The sequence below is a fragment of the Lichenostomus cassidix genome, chromosome 20 (genome assembly GCF_008360975.1).
Source record: "Lichenostomus cassidix isolate B80296 chromosome 20, HeHo_3.0, whole genome shotgun sequence".
In the NCBI taxonomy this organism is placed as follows: domain Eukaryota; kingdom Metazoa; phylum Chordata; class Aves; order Passeriformes; family Meliphagidae; genus Lichenostomus; species Lichenostomus cassidix.
In genome coordinates, this window is record NC_139500.1 from 10,721,440 (window position 1) to 10,736,180 (window position 14,741).

The 14,741-nt window shown below is 47.4% G+C and overlaps 1 long non-coding RNA gene across 1 annotated transcript in view; it reads left to right on the forward strand.

Annotated features, from left to right (window-relative positions):
* Positions 1–539: 539 nt before the first annotated feature.
* Positions 540–14,741, forward strand: part of LOC146428829 (uncharacterized) — a 79,072-nt gene continuing 64,870 nt past the window's right edge. The window contains exon 1 of the long non-coding RNA XR_014855966.1: positions 540–743. This is a non-coding gene — a long non-coding RNA (uncharacterized LOC146428829). The remainder of the gene's footprint in view (positions 744–14,741) is intronic.

The following is a 14,741-nucleotide window of genomic DNA, read 5'->3' on the forward strand; positions in this document are numbered from 1 at the left end:
GATGGGGGTCCTCACCCTGCTGTCCCTATGCTGGACCAGCCGCACTGGTCTGGGGTTCCTGGCTGGGACACACTGGTGGCTCTGGGTTGATGGCAGTGGCTGAGGAGCAGCAGACTGATGTGTTCCTGTTCAGGCAGGATTCATTCAGGGAATGCACTGATAATTTCTCAGCTGCTAGGTCTGGAATTTAATGGTGTAATTAGTGCAATAGGGTACAATTAACCATAGGGATTGAGCACCCACAATCTCAAAGTAAAAGAGGAGGTTAATGTTGTCCTGGAGCCTCCTATGGTGCTGGGCTCTGGTACCCTGGCCTGTGAAGGAGAGCTTTCCTAGAGGTTCTGCACACCTCTGCAGGCTCTAAACACCCTGACCAGTCTCACCTGGGAGCAGTTAACTCTGACCAGCCTCACCTGGGAGCAGGTGACCCTAACCAGTCTCACCTGGGAGCAGGTGACCCACCCACCTCCAGCCCTTGGTCAGGGCTGTATTTAAGCTCAGGCTCTCAATTTTCCTCTTTTTCTTGGTTTGGTTGTGCAGGTGCTTTACCTGGCCTTGCTCCTTGGCTCTGGCACTGTCCTTGGACCCTCTTCATCACTATGGACCTGTGTGGTGACAATCACTGTCCCCAAAATTGGCTCTCCTTGCTCTGGGACTGAGCTCCTTGATGTCCTCCTTGGCTTCTGGCTCATCTTCCTTTGCAGTGAATCCCTTCTTGCTGACTCTTGTCACTTTATTTCCAGGTAGGTCAGCTTTTGTTTCATTTTTTTTCTGCCTAATGCTTTTCATTAATGGAAGAGCTGATCTTGTTTCTCCCTGAAATTGTCTTATTTGCTGGGTGGACAGATGAGCAGTGAAATGTCAGTGCAGAACTTGAGGAGGGACAAAGTGTTGGGGGTTTGTGCAGGGGAAGGGGTTGTTGTGAAGTCCACCACTCTGGAAGCTGCCAGTGTCCTCAGAACCATTTCCAGGTGAGCAAAACTTGCTGTTGCTGTGCAGACCACACTCTGTGGGAGCTGGGAGTTGTCCAGAGTAAAGAAATGCTTTCACTCAATTCCCCCCACCACATCTTCTTTCTGCTGTTCCCAGCCCCTGAAGGCTGAGGGGTTGGTTGTGCCAGGCTGCTGCAAGATTTAGGAGCTGATTTTCAGGTCTCAGAGTAAGTTCCCACTGCTCCCAGCTGCTGGCAGAGTCTTGCAGCAGGAGAGGCTGCCTGGGATATGTTCTGCAGCACAGCTACTGATGGGGCAGGGAGGGAGGGAGGGGTGCAAGAGCTGAGGAAGCACAGAGTGCAAAAATAAGGATGAGCAGAGGGGAGGGGAGGAGTGCTGGAAGCAGCTGGCAGTGGATTGTGATAAGGTGACAAGAAGCTCTAACACTTCAGCAGCTGCTTGGTGCAGCCGGTAACCCAACACATTTAATGAGATGCTGCCTGCTGGGAAGTGAAAGGGTTGGTTTCCTTAAATAAATATTATAATAATATGCAGGAGACTGCTCTGGCAGGGTGCTCAGTGCCCCCAGCTCTCCTCTGGCACCTGACAGCACTTTATTTGAACTGCAGGGTGAGTGAAAGAGGCTCAGGTTGGGGGGGAATGGCTGTGGGCACTGGGAGCACTGGGCCTGCCTGCTCTCAGGGAAATGGGCAGTGGCCTGAAGGAGGAGGGTCAGGCAGGCTGCTTGGAGAGATTTTGGTCAGGTTGAGTGTGAAGGACAGGCTGGACAGGCATTTGGGCTCTTGCACCTCAGCTCATCTCTTCTGCTCCCAGGCATGGTTCTGTCTCCAGCCCCCTGTTGCTCTCAGTGATACCCACAGCTGCTGTTACCAGCTGAAAGCTGACACTGAAATCCACTTTAATTGCCCCTCTCCCATTTTGCCCTGATGATCAGTGACCAAATCTGCCACCACAGTGGTTCTCTGCTGCACTGACTGACCTGGGACACTGCTCTGGCCAGCCTGGAGGAGGTCTGGGCTTGGAGAGAAGAAGGGAAATGAAGGTTTGATGGGCAGGGCTGTGGTGTTTGTGATCAAACCCACTGGGCATGAGTGTGCAGCAAGACTAACACCACCCTGTAATGTGGGTTTTAGGGGACATGCTGATTAGTGATGATGCTTCACTGGGATGCTGAGTTGCTTTGTGGTGAAACTGCTGTGGTTTTTATGCACCAAGGTGCTGACCAGTGCTTGTACCCAGCCTCAAGACTCTCTGGAGGGCTGGGTTAATGCCAGGGCAGGCTCCTTCCTGCAGAAACCACAGGCTGGCAGGTTCCCTCTGCTCCTCTGGACCAGCCCAGAGCTCTTGAGGAAGATGGAGAGCTGGAGCAGTGGCCAAATGACTGAAACAAAAGGGAAAGGTTAAAAGTCCCTCACACAGCTGTGACAGCAGGAACACTCAGCACTTTGCTGCACTACAAGTGTGAGATCATTCCAGCCTTCATTGCTCCTCCAGGCCCTGTTGCAGGTGATATTCTCTGCCACCAGCTGCAAAAACAACTGCACGAGTAAGGAGTGAGAGGAGCAGGGAGAGCAGTAATGGACTAACCAGAGCTCCTCTGCTTCAGCTCAGCAGCTGCTTTGCTCAGAAGTGCATCTGCCTGTGATTATTTCCAAACCAAGTACTTGCTTTTAACACACTTTTTCAGTAGTTTCTCTCTAGTTTTTGGCCAAATACTCACTGGTTTTGCTTCCCTGGGCAAGGGCAGGTGGAAATCCTCCTGCTTTTCCTGGAGTGCTAGTTTTTGGTGTGGAAATAATAGAGGTTTCTGCAGTCAGAAAGGCTGGCAGGCTGAGTCTTTCAGGCTGAGTCTTTCACAAGTTGCACAAGTGCCATGGGTTGGCCTCTAGGAGCTGAGCAGCCACCATAGAAGGTTCCTCCTTCCTCTAAAATCCAGACAAATGCTCATGAAGGATTAATCCATAAATTCATTAAGTGTGGGGGGAAAAGCTGTTTACAGTCCTTCCTATGCTGGGGAAGTTGTTTCATCATGAAGAGGTGAGGAGGTGGGCAGGGTGTGAGATGTGATGAGGTTTTTGGGGCTGAGGGCTGCTCTGCACTGTGAGCTGAGGCATTCCTGCCTCCATCCCTGGCCAGGGGAGCTCTGTGCTCTGAAGGGAATTGCTGCTTGCTCAGGGTTGCCATGAGTGAGCTCCAAGGTGGTCACAGACTTGTTTTGCCCCTGGGCTGGGGCTGGAGGGTTGATTCTGCCCAAGGTGACCTGGAGAGAAGCAGGGTCACCTCCTAAACCAAACCTGAGCCCTTCCAAACTGCAGGTGCTCACCAAAACCAAGCTCAGGGATATGAACAGAAGTTGTGTTGATTCAATTCTCTCTGGGGTTCTGTCTCTGAGCTGGAGGAGCATCTGTGGCCCCGCTGATGGGATGGCAATGTTCCCTTCCACCCACCACATAACCCTCATTTGTTTTATTTTGTAAAGTGCTAGAGCAGCCTTAAAATAGATGGTGAAAGAGAGAAAGTGGATAAAAAAAAACAGTTTAAAACATTTCTGCATAGTTTGCACTATTTTTAGCCACAATTTGATAAATGAATGTAGGTCAGAAAATGGGGGAGAGAGTTTGCACTTTTCCTTTTGTACAAAATTTAGGGGAATTTTGGGAAAACTGGAGCAGCTCAGGAAAGGACTAAGTAGGTGATGAGCACAAAGTGTTTCTGCCTGAAGAGCAGACTCCTCTCATGATGGGTGGGGAGAAGGAAATTTTTATTTCCTCCAAAATATTCCCCACTTTGGAACATTTACATAAAATACTTCAACCACAAGTTTCCAGCACACATCTGGAGCTGCTGCAGTGGTGCAAAGGACATTTCCTCTGGTCTGAAACTCCAGTTTTGTTGACTATCTGAATGCTGTGAGAGCAGAGATTTGGTTTTATTTTTTTTAAATGCATCTGGCCTGTGAGATCACTGCTCACAGTGAGGTGTGTGGGGGAGAAACACCTGGCTGATATAGATAAAAAAATCTAGTTCATTTTTATGTGAAATGTCTCTGCTCCGAGTGTTTGAGGGTTGGGTGGATGAGGGAAGGGTTGGGGGAGATGGATAAAGGTGAGTGGGAAGGTGAAGTGCTTTGAAATGGGACACAGACTTGACCTAGTCCCAGTTTTAGCCTCTTCTGGCTTTGAGGAGGCTTTTCACTGGGTTTTCTTGATGTCAGGATGCTTTGAAGGAGAAGAGGAAGCAGAAATAAGGGAATGAGAGCAGCTGTATGAGGGATGTGTGTTTGGATTCAGATCTTAGTACCAAGAAGGACGTTGACATAGCTGAATGCCTTGGATATCCTTCTCAGTACACTCCTGTCAGCCCTTCAGGAGGCAGATCAGTGCTCTGGGCAGGATGGATCCAGGGGAATGAACCCCATGGGGCTGAGCTGCCACTGCTGCAGTGTCCAGGAGGGATGCTCTGTCCTCTGCCCTCTTCCCATCTCCTGCTTTGCCCCACTCTGCACAGAAAAACCTGCCAAAAGAACATTCTTGTTGCAGCACTCAATTACCTTCAGGACACTTGCTCACTGCTCTGCTGGCTTTCAGGCATATCCAAATGTAATTAATGTGTTCTAAATTAATCTTCAGCACGCAGGGGAGCGAAAAGACACAACCTTCCCTGACTTTCTCCCGGTCCCCCATTCGTCCTAATGATGGTGTGGAACAGTAGGAGTGCAAGAAAGAGCTTTTAATATCCACCTGTGCCGTTCTGGAGGTGTGCTTGCAGCTCTCTGCAGGGCAGGATAATCACTGTACCGACTGCTGGGGGACTTGTCAGCCTGAGCAGGGAGTGTTGGCACTTGCAGCCTCCCTGATTTCCTCACCTGGGGCAGCACCACCCCAGGAGACCAAAGGGCAGGAATATTGTAACAAAAAAAAGAAGTATTTGGGGGCTGATACAATCCTTTCTTCAGCCTCAATCACTATTAAATCAGTGCTGTGATTGAACCCCAGCTCAGCTCCCCCTCAGCTGCTACTCTGGATTACAAGAATCTCCAAGAGAAAGCCACGTCCTTCCTTGTAATCCCTGCCTTTGAAAACCTACTTTTGCCCCCCACCCAAAATGTTGTTTTCCCTTGAAAGGGCACATAGAGAGTGTGCCAAACATTGGCAGTTCTTAGTGGAAAAAAAATGAGGAATTTGCTGGAGGGGATTTTTTGAGGGTTTTTTTTTTTGTTCTTTTGTTTTTATGTTTGGTTTTTTCAAGCAGAAAAGTTGAACTTTACCAGAATTTGATATAGATGAGGATCTGAGTCTCCTGGATTCATGGTCCTCTCTGCCTTCAAAACGTTGACTGCTCTCCTAAGAGCCTACAAGGGAAGGCAGAATGCTCAGTTTCCATCAAAAATAATCCCCCATGGAGTGGAAATTCCCCTGCAGCACCTCAGTTGTGTCTGTGAGGTGCCAGCAAGGAGCAGTGATGGGACAAGTGGCTGGTTGTGATGGGCAGGTTCAGGATGGAGCAGGGAAGTCATGGGGCTGCAGGAGGCATTTGCTGCTGTGGTGATGCTGGTTGCTCTGCTGGCACCTCAAAAAGAGGCTTTGTCAGAAGAGTGGCATTTTCTAGAGGTGGAATTGATGGTGTTGAGAGCAGGGAACAGAGGATTAATTCTGCTCCCATCCCACTCCCTAGCAGATTCCTGCTGGCTCCAGCATCCCTGCAGCAGCCAGCTCAGCCCCTCCTGCACCTGGGAATTGCCCTCCCCATCACCAAAACACAAAATAGCATTGGGGCCATTCTCCTCCTCAGGGATGAGAGATTTGAAGTCTCTTTTTGGAGGGCTGAAAACTTAAAGGAAATGCTATAGTCAGTCTAACAAAAAAAATGAGGGGAAAAACCCCCAAATAGTCAAGTTTAGAAACTTTGGTGTCATTAGTCTGAGCAGCAGCTGGGTTTTCTTCCATGTCCTCCAGATTTTTGCCTCTTTCATCCAGCAGTAATTTTCCAGGGGTTAGAAAGGTGGTTGCTTTGCCTCTACACAAACACACTCCTGTCTTTCAAACTTTCACTTTTAAAAATATATTTAATGGAAAAAAAAAATAAAAGCACGCTGAGTAATTTATTGCAGCTGTTCCTGTCCTGTCACCAGGGAGATACTGAAAGAACAAGGCTGGCATTGCAACAAGGTGGGAAGGCTGGGGTAGAATTGAAATGGGAAATGGAAAAGGACAGGCAGGAGGAGGAGCAGAAATCCCCTCTGTGTGTCCATAATGTGTCTGTGTACACATTTCCACACAGATCTATGCACATTTAAATACAGCTCTGTATTTATGTGTGACAAACCAGCCCTGAGAGAGTTTATTCATTATTGCTGTTATTGGCAGGAACTTTTTCTTCCTGTGCCTAAATATAAAGGAGAAGAAATCTATATTATTGTTTCACGCCAAGTTGTACAAGATGCCAGTACACAGGTTAATGAAAAAAATGCATGAATTTGGATAGATATATAAAGGTCCCTTGGGTGTTCAGTCATAAATCTTTGTAGCTGGAAGGCAGAGCAGACATAAATAGGCCTGATATAACCAACTGTTTTACATACAAATGAATGCTTGCCTTTTATTTAGTTGACAATATTATTATTTTGAATCCAAGGAGAATATTAAATGAATTTTGTCGTGCTGTCTCCATTAGGAACGATCCCTGATCTGTGAATTGACTGTAGTGCAGGCTTTGGGCTCCATGCAGGGCTGGAGAAAGTGAGGGGGTGGTGCTTTATTTCATGTAATGGGGCAAGTGTCACTGAAATGCACTGGGTTCTTTATAGAAACGTGTCTTTCCCTTAAAGCTCCACTGGGAAGGAGGAAAAAAGGAAATAAATTGACTTATGATGGCCCCATACTTGTAATTATGGGTTCTGTACAATGGATTTCTACTGAACTGACAGCAGCAGAGAACTTATTTCTTTTTAAATATAAATTATTTTTTTTTCCCATGCCAGGCACTATGTGCTTGTGTAAGCTGCCAAGTTGTCAGTGCTAGGATCCACATTTGCTTATTTATTATTTGCTTATTTACTATCTGTGGGACATGCACAGCTAATAAATGCCTTCCCCTTGCTCTGCCTGGCAGCAGGAGGGGATGCTCAGTGTAAGGGAACCCCCAAGCCCCCCTCTGGTGCTCATCCTACTGAAAAGGGAGACAGAAATCACCAAAGTATTGACACTGCTGCTGAGCCAGGTTCATTCTGCAGTCTGCTCAGTGGCAGGGTTGCAGGGGGGCCTGGAAAGGAAAAGGTTCCATCAGTCCCTGGAGTAAAAATAGATATTCTGTGGGATTTCCCTGCAGTACCACCTTTCCTTGCAGTTACTGGTTGGTATTAAAAACATAAATAAAATGGTGCTTGTTTATTCTTGGTGTCCACTGACTGCAAACCTAGGGAAAAAAAGGACTTGCTGCACTTTAGTGGGCAGTAAAGTGTATCTGGAGGGAATGTGCCAAGGGCAAGCAGAGATGAGGCTTTTGGAGTTAATTTTGTGAAGAGTAGCAAGAAAAGGGGAGAAGTGTGTCTTATGGGCCTTGTGCAGCTTCTTCTTTAAGCTATTTGTGAGTCTTTGTGTAAGCAGCATTAAAACTACTCCAAACACTCTGGGATTTTTTGTAAGCTCACTGACAAATGCTCTCAGCATTTTTTAAACACAGGGAAGTGTCCCTGGGTGTTTGTCCAGGAGTTGGGCTTGGTCATTGCTAACCCAGGGTTTTTAGCAACTGCTTAGTAGAATCTGTGGCTCTAAGGTATCTCTGAATGCCTGAATGGGATTTCCTCACTGGAAATCATGTTCATGCTCACTTTTTTTTTGTGGTAAGTGTAATTATCTACCTATGGCAGACAGTGAATGGGGAGAAGAGAAACAAGCTGATTTGGTGAAGGTTGCAAACATATCCTGCTGCAAAGCTGAGCCCAGCTCCCCACAGCTGGACTCACCTCCCACCTGTGGATCACCTCCTTGTAGAGCAGCTGGTGCAATTTTAGTTCCCCACCATCTTCATTTGGGTAGAGCAGATGTTATCCAGAACCTACAGGTGCCTCTGCAAGGGTTTAGACAGCCTGAGGGAAAATTTAAACCTGAGAATGTTGTTGGATGTGTGATTTGTGTGCTGGGAGAGCTGCCATGTAGAAAGTACCTTAGTCACCCTTCCAAGTTATCCCTTTCTTATTAGACAAAATGGGAAAATACATTGGAATGCTTGAGACTACTCAAATCCTTTCTTTTTTTGCCTAACTTGATTTTTTTTTTTTTTGGCTGCTTCAGTGAGCTGGCTTCACTTCTGGCCCCAGCTATGTGCAGCTCTTCTTGCTGAGCTGCTCGAAGGCAGATGAGTTATGCAGGAGGTTCCCTCCTGGTGTCTTTGCATTTTTTAGCACTGCCAGACACAACCATCCTGCTTTCCATTCCCTGAGCTTAGTTCCAGGCTATTTCCTGCCTCTTTGGGTGCACAAAGCAAAGCCCAGCTTAGCTGGGTTGCTGCAGGTCTTTGAGGTCATCTTTGCTCTTGGCTCACCTGAGCCATGGAAATATTGTAGCTATTGAAATTTCTATGAAGGGAAATTTAATTTTAAAACAAAGCCTTCAAACAGTTGCAGCCAGCCAGCCCAGAGGATTGTGCTTTCAAAAAAAAAAAAAAGAAAAAAGAAAAAAAATTAGCATTTGAAATGCTAATCCATGCAATGTGGTGGGGAGGTGTGGGGTCATCTCTGGTGTGTGGGGTGATGCCATCTGCCAGGGTGGCTTTGAACCACCATGCTGCTCCAGCCCTGCTGGCCTTGGGGATCCCAGCTCAGATCAGCTTTGGGGGGTTATGGGCTGGGGATCAAAGGGCTGGCATGAGGAGAGGGCAGGGGAAAGGCTTCTGACAAACAGGCAGATCCTTGAACCACAAATGAAATAACGAGGAGAAATGTGTGCCCTTTGCTGCTGGATCTTCTCACTGTGCCTCGGTGAGGTTTGCTGCAAAGCCAAAGTTTCCTTTGAATAACTGTGTTTGAAAGAAGCCCAAGCAGCATGGGGATGGTTGGGGTTTGGTCCTGCAGGGAGAGCCAGGCAGGTCTGACCCAGGGCCAGCGGCTGCTGCTGCTCCCCAGCAAGGCACAGGCTGGGGAATTGTGGCACCAGAGAAGTGTCTCAGAAATTATTTTTGGAGTGAATTGTAATTAAAAATAACTGCAGGATAGAATGAGCACAGACTACAGAGAAAAGATGCAGAAGCACTTGAAAATCTTCTGTTTTGTATTCAAGTCCTGCTGGCCACCCTGGCCTTGGACACTGCCAGGGATCCAGGGGCAGCCACAGCTTCTCTGGGCACTCTGTGCCAGGGGCTGCCCACCCTCACAGGGAAGGATTTCTTCCTAATATCCAATCTAAACCTTGTGTGTGTCAGTTTGGAGCCATTTCATGCAGGATGCCCTCCTAAATGAGCAGCAACACTGTATCAGTCACATTAGCAACACCTTTGGTTTGCAGCTTCTACATCCATCATTATCAGCCCAAAATACTTCCCAGCCTTAGTAACACCTGGGATGGAAATTTCCTCAGACTACCCAAATTTTTTGCCTTGCTGTTAAAGGTGCTGAGGACTGCTTGGTTCACAGTCACTTGCTATAGATGTCCCAAAAGTACTTTATAAATTTTTCACCGCTGTGGCAGAGATTCACCAACATCTCAGACCCTTTTCCTCCAGGTCTGCTGCACCAGAGACCTTCCCACCTCTGGGCATTACTTTGCTGCCTCTCAGGTAGCTTATTCTTAACATCTCGTGTTCCTCTACTGCTGGAAATGTTGCAAAATAGCTTTGTTCAGCGTGTTGTACAGATCTACTGCTAATAGCTAAAATTCTTGTTTAATTTTTCAGCTATAAATAAGAGAACATAAACAACAGTGGACAGCACAGGATCTGTGATGTGTTTGCTAATGTGGGAAGTAGCTACTCACATGCCTTTTGTTCATAGCTCCAGGAACAAAGGCAAAGGAGAAAAAGCCCTGTGAGCTTTGCAGCAGCAGCTAGCAATTTGCAGGGAGGGCTGTTAGGGAGCTCTGGCTCCCTCCCTGGAAAATGCATCTGTGAGCTGCTCAGCAGCACAAGCTTCCCTCGATGTGTGGCTAAATGCAGCTTAACTCCTTCTCTTTTATTTGCATTGAACGTGCCACGGCTGAGCAGAGATGCAAGCCCGGGTAATGAACACAACAGCAATGTGTTTATACAGCAAATAAGAGTCATTTTTTTCCTGTATAATGCCCTGTAGCCTGGTGAAGGCTTTGCTGAGAGGGATGCTCAGGGATTGGAATTCTGGCTCTGTATCCTCTGGGGCTGCAGTTCCTGTGTGTCTATCGTGACCCTGGCGTGGCTTCAAGCCCTGGGTTTCTTGTAGATTTTTCACAGCAAATTTCCTCTGGTGCCTCAATGCCAGCTCCTGGGCATGCTGAGAGAAGTTTGAATGCTGCTGGCACAGAGCAGCTGCAATTAAGCCATCAGGATCAGTGAAAGGGCTGCTGTCACTCAGCATATAGGCTGATATGAAGCACTCGTTGGCATTACTGATTTAAGCTTTTCTGTATCACCTACTCCTTGTCACTCACTTGGTTTTTGTGGTTTACAGAAGAAAAAAACACCTGCAGAAGAACAGAAATCCCACCTGACTGACACCTTTTGTCCAGCCCTGAGGGAGGGGGAGCTGTGGCTGCCCTGGGAGGCAGGAGGGGATTGGGATGAGTTGTGCCTGGGCTGTCCCCAGCCATGCATTGTGATAAGGCCAGAGCTCAGTGTTAGCCCAGACCCTCACACAAGAGGATCCCCAGCATCAAATTTGAGGCTTTAACCCCAGCTGGCAGCCAGACATGTATCCTTTTGCCTTTGATATCAAGCTAATGTGAAGGAAATTTCTTCCTATATGTGCCTAAGAGACCCCAGGAGAGCTGCCTTACACTGCAATTCCCATTGCTGCATGAACAGGGGCAGGAATAGAGACCAAAATTCTGCTGCAGCTCTCCTGGGCATGTGCAGGGTGTTTGCACGTGGCCCAGATGGAGGAGGCAAACATAAATACCTGTTTGTGCCAAAGGAGTTCTGTGCTGCTCATGCACATCATCAGGGCTGTGTGGGAGTGGGGAAATAGGTCTGGGAGTTGGAGCTCTGGGAAGGATTGCTGGAAGTACTCTGCTTGGAGAAACCTTGTGTTCATGTGCCTGGAGGCTGCTGGACTGGAATTAAAATGCAGCTAAAATAAGGTTTATTAGTGGCAGGTGTCCCTTTAGAGGGCAGTGATCACAGCCTTTATGTGGCACTGAGATACAGGGGACATCTCCCTGTCCTGCCCAGAAATGGGGATAAGTTATCCTGAAAATTTCAGGAAGATTAGTGCTTCCTTAAGGAATGTTTTCTCCTAAACTTGCCCTCAGTTGCAGGGGGACTCTTAATTGCATATCTTCAGTCCAGAAGAGCCCACAAATTGCTGTTTGGTACAATTTCTGTGAGACAGACTGATATCAGGGTGGGATTTTTTTCCTTCCCAGGGCTGTGCTGGGGCTCCTGGGTGTGTGGAGCAGGGTGGGAGCTCAGGTGCAGCTCATGCTCTGCTGAGGGGTCACAGCTTGGGGGATACCTGGCAATGCTGCTCTTGTCGAGGGCAGTGAATGTGGGCAAGTTCAGAGGATAGCAAGTGCTTCACCATCCATTGTTGAATCTTTGGAGGGGAGGAAAAACCCCAAGTGCTGGTGTGCTTGTTCTGAGCTGCTATTTTGCTTTGAAGATGGGAATCTGAGCAAATTCTCTTGGCGAGTCCTCCTTCCTCAGGCACTCCCCTCGCTTTGGGGAGGAGATGCAGACCTGGAGCTATGCCTTGGGCTCGGCAGCCACCAGCTGCTGGTGACAACGGGCAGTGCTGGCTTCCAGCCATGCTCTCTGGGACCAAGCAAGGGATGTGAGTGTGAAAAAGCACCTCTGTGAGGTGTCAGCAGCTGTGAAACAGTGAGCACAGTGGGTGTCAAGTCACTCTTCCCCTGATTAGCTCACAGGCTGTTGTTAGTTTGCTTCCTCCTCTGGTGTAATCCTCATAAAAAATAAACTTTGCTGTTTTTCCACCAGGACTGGGGGGCTTCCTTTTTTTCATTTCTTTATCCTGAGGTTTCCTACATCTCCCTTCTCATCTGCACAGAAGGGGGTGGTAAATATAGAGGTGAAACACAAGCAGCGAGGAACACCCTCTTATAGATGTTTCCTGCATTGTTTGCCCAAGACAGGCTGGGCTCTGAGGCTGGGGCAGGAGGTGAGTTCCCCTTTTTGATGGATTCAAATAAGAGAGCATCTTTCAAGATAAATTCCTCCTCTTGTTCACTTGTTCATTTCTCAACAGTGCTTTACTGCTTTGTGAGATGTATTATTTCTGTTTTTCCACTTCAAGGAGGACTCAGATTCTTTCTGATTTTTATTTTCTAGGAGCATGCTTGGCTTTAAGAGAGTGAGGGACTCCTTGGTGACTCCTTTCCTTCTCCACCCACCCTGAGATGCTCCTGTCTACAGCAGGGCCAAGCTGCAGCTGGTGGGAGGAGAGGAGGGGAAACCCCTCTTTACTTATGTTTGAAGGTTAGAAATATCAAGGATGGGGATGGTCATGAAAAATGCATGGCCCTCATGTGGGAGCTGGCCTACATTTCCCACCAAATGCCTCCTGGCCAATGTTTTGAAGATGTACTCTGTGTTTTGAGTTGTTTTTCTGTTGTTTCTCTTCTGTCTGCATGGATGCATTTGGATGATCTCATTCTCCCTGCACCATGTCACATCCCTTTCAGGTGGTGCTGGGGTTGGATGCTCTGTGCTGGCAGTGAGGTGATGTGGCTGGAACGTGGCCACCTCAGCAGCACCTCAGTGTCCCCAAATGTTCCAAATGTTCAGTGGAATCTGCTCTGCAGGAGGGAATTCAGCACCACTGAGCTCTGGTGAGAGCACAAGGTGCAGGCTGTGCTGGTGGAACTTGGGGCACAAAGCCCAAAGGATCCCTCTTGCTGGCCCAGGGGCTGGATAAATTGTGGGGAGAGGACACTAAACTCATCATAAATCAATGTGATATCTAGGCAACACTGGTTCCCAAGCTATGTGGCATTAACAGTGGTGCATCCCCACAGGGGGTTGCCCAAACTGCAGAATAGTGGTTTCTTTTGTATGTTTGGGCTTTCTATAAATATAATCGTACCAAAAAGAGTAAGTCCTGGCTGGGATGCTGCTCCTCTGTTCATTTTGTACCTATTGCCTTCATCCCCCTGCTCATACAGTGACTCTCAAATTCTGTCCCCTCCATTCTGCATCTCACATTCTCCATGTTTTTCCCAACATATCCTGTTTTCCCTTTGTGAGAAATTCTGCTCCACGCAACTCAGATATCAGGCTGCACTTGCAAGGAGAGCTGTGCGCACACAGGATCACCAACAAAACTCAAGTTAGAAGGGAGTCAGATGGCCCCAGGATGTGCATGCTGTGGCTGTCCTGCTTGCAGGCTCCTCCTGAGCTCCCTGTCATCCCTACTTTAGGTGGTGCTACAGACAAGGACACTAATAACTTAAGTAATTACTCATGTCCAAGTCAATTTGCTGCCCTGTCAGCTTCATTCTCTCTTTGGAGCCAATATCAGCATTGATTCCTGGAGTCACCCTTCACATCTCCAGTACTGTGTGCAGACTTTCAGTGACTTTTGAAACAGTCTGAAACAAGGCTCTGCCTCCAGTGAAACCTGTTTCTTAATTTTTGTAGCCATTCAAATATCTTTATGTGGTTATTATTTTTCTGGTAGATTGCAGTGATCTGGTAAAAAGGCAATCAGAATTCAACACTTTGACTTCAAGGTAACAACAGACTGAAGTTTCTCCAACCTCCACCTGCAGCTCGGAAGGAGACAAGAGCTTTTGTTACCTTTGAAGTGCAAAAAAGCAGATCACCATCCAGTCTGGCTGCTGGGTAATGGGCTGCCTGGTCCTTGGCATCCATCCATATCCATGGAATTGCAGAATGGTTTGGATTGGAAGGGACTTTAAATCTCATCCAGTGCCACCCCTGCCATGGCAGGGACACCTTCCACTGTCCCACGTTGCTCCAAGCCCTGTCCAGCCTGGCCTTGGACACTGCCAGGGATCCATGGCAGCCACAATCCTCTCATCCTGTGGGATGCAGAAGAAAGAAGGTATGTGAGATCAGGACAGTGTTGAATCTTTAATCCTTATATGTTAAAGTCTCAGGAGTTTTTGCAGCTCAGTGTTCTCTCTTGGCTCTGTGCTGGATGAACACTCCCTGTGCCCACCTGTGGGTGTTAATTTGCTTTTCCTGGGAGCTGATTTATGCTCTGCCTGAGAAGAGGTTTTTATTGGAAATGTGGCAGATAAAAATGGATGACTTGAAAATCAGATTTTTTTTTTTTAACTAGAAAATTAAGTGTGAAATTCTGACCATCTATATTAAGATCTTAATTTAATGTATTTAAAAGACTTAGAATAAATGAAAATGCTAAAGCAAGATATTTACTACTGAAGTTTTGTGGTGCTTCAGCTCACTGAAAGGCTGGATGCAACCTGGCTAAACACCTGCAGTGACCTTGCTGAAGGGATGCCTCCATTTTAAAAGCAGGTGTTTTCAGGAATTCCAGAAGGAATAATTCTATTTTAAAGCAGTTTCATCCAGTAATAAAGCTCAAAAATTAATTAATTCCAATTTAGTAAGAAGAAAACAGAAAAGCAGTTCAGGAAAGTGGCTTTCTTTCTGCAGCCTCAG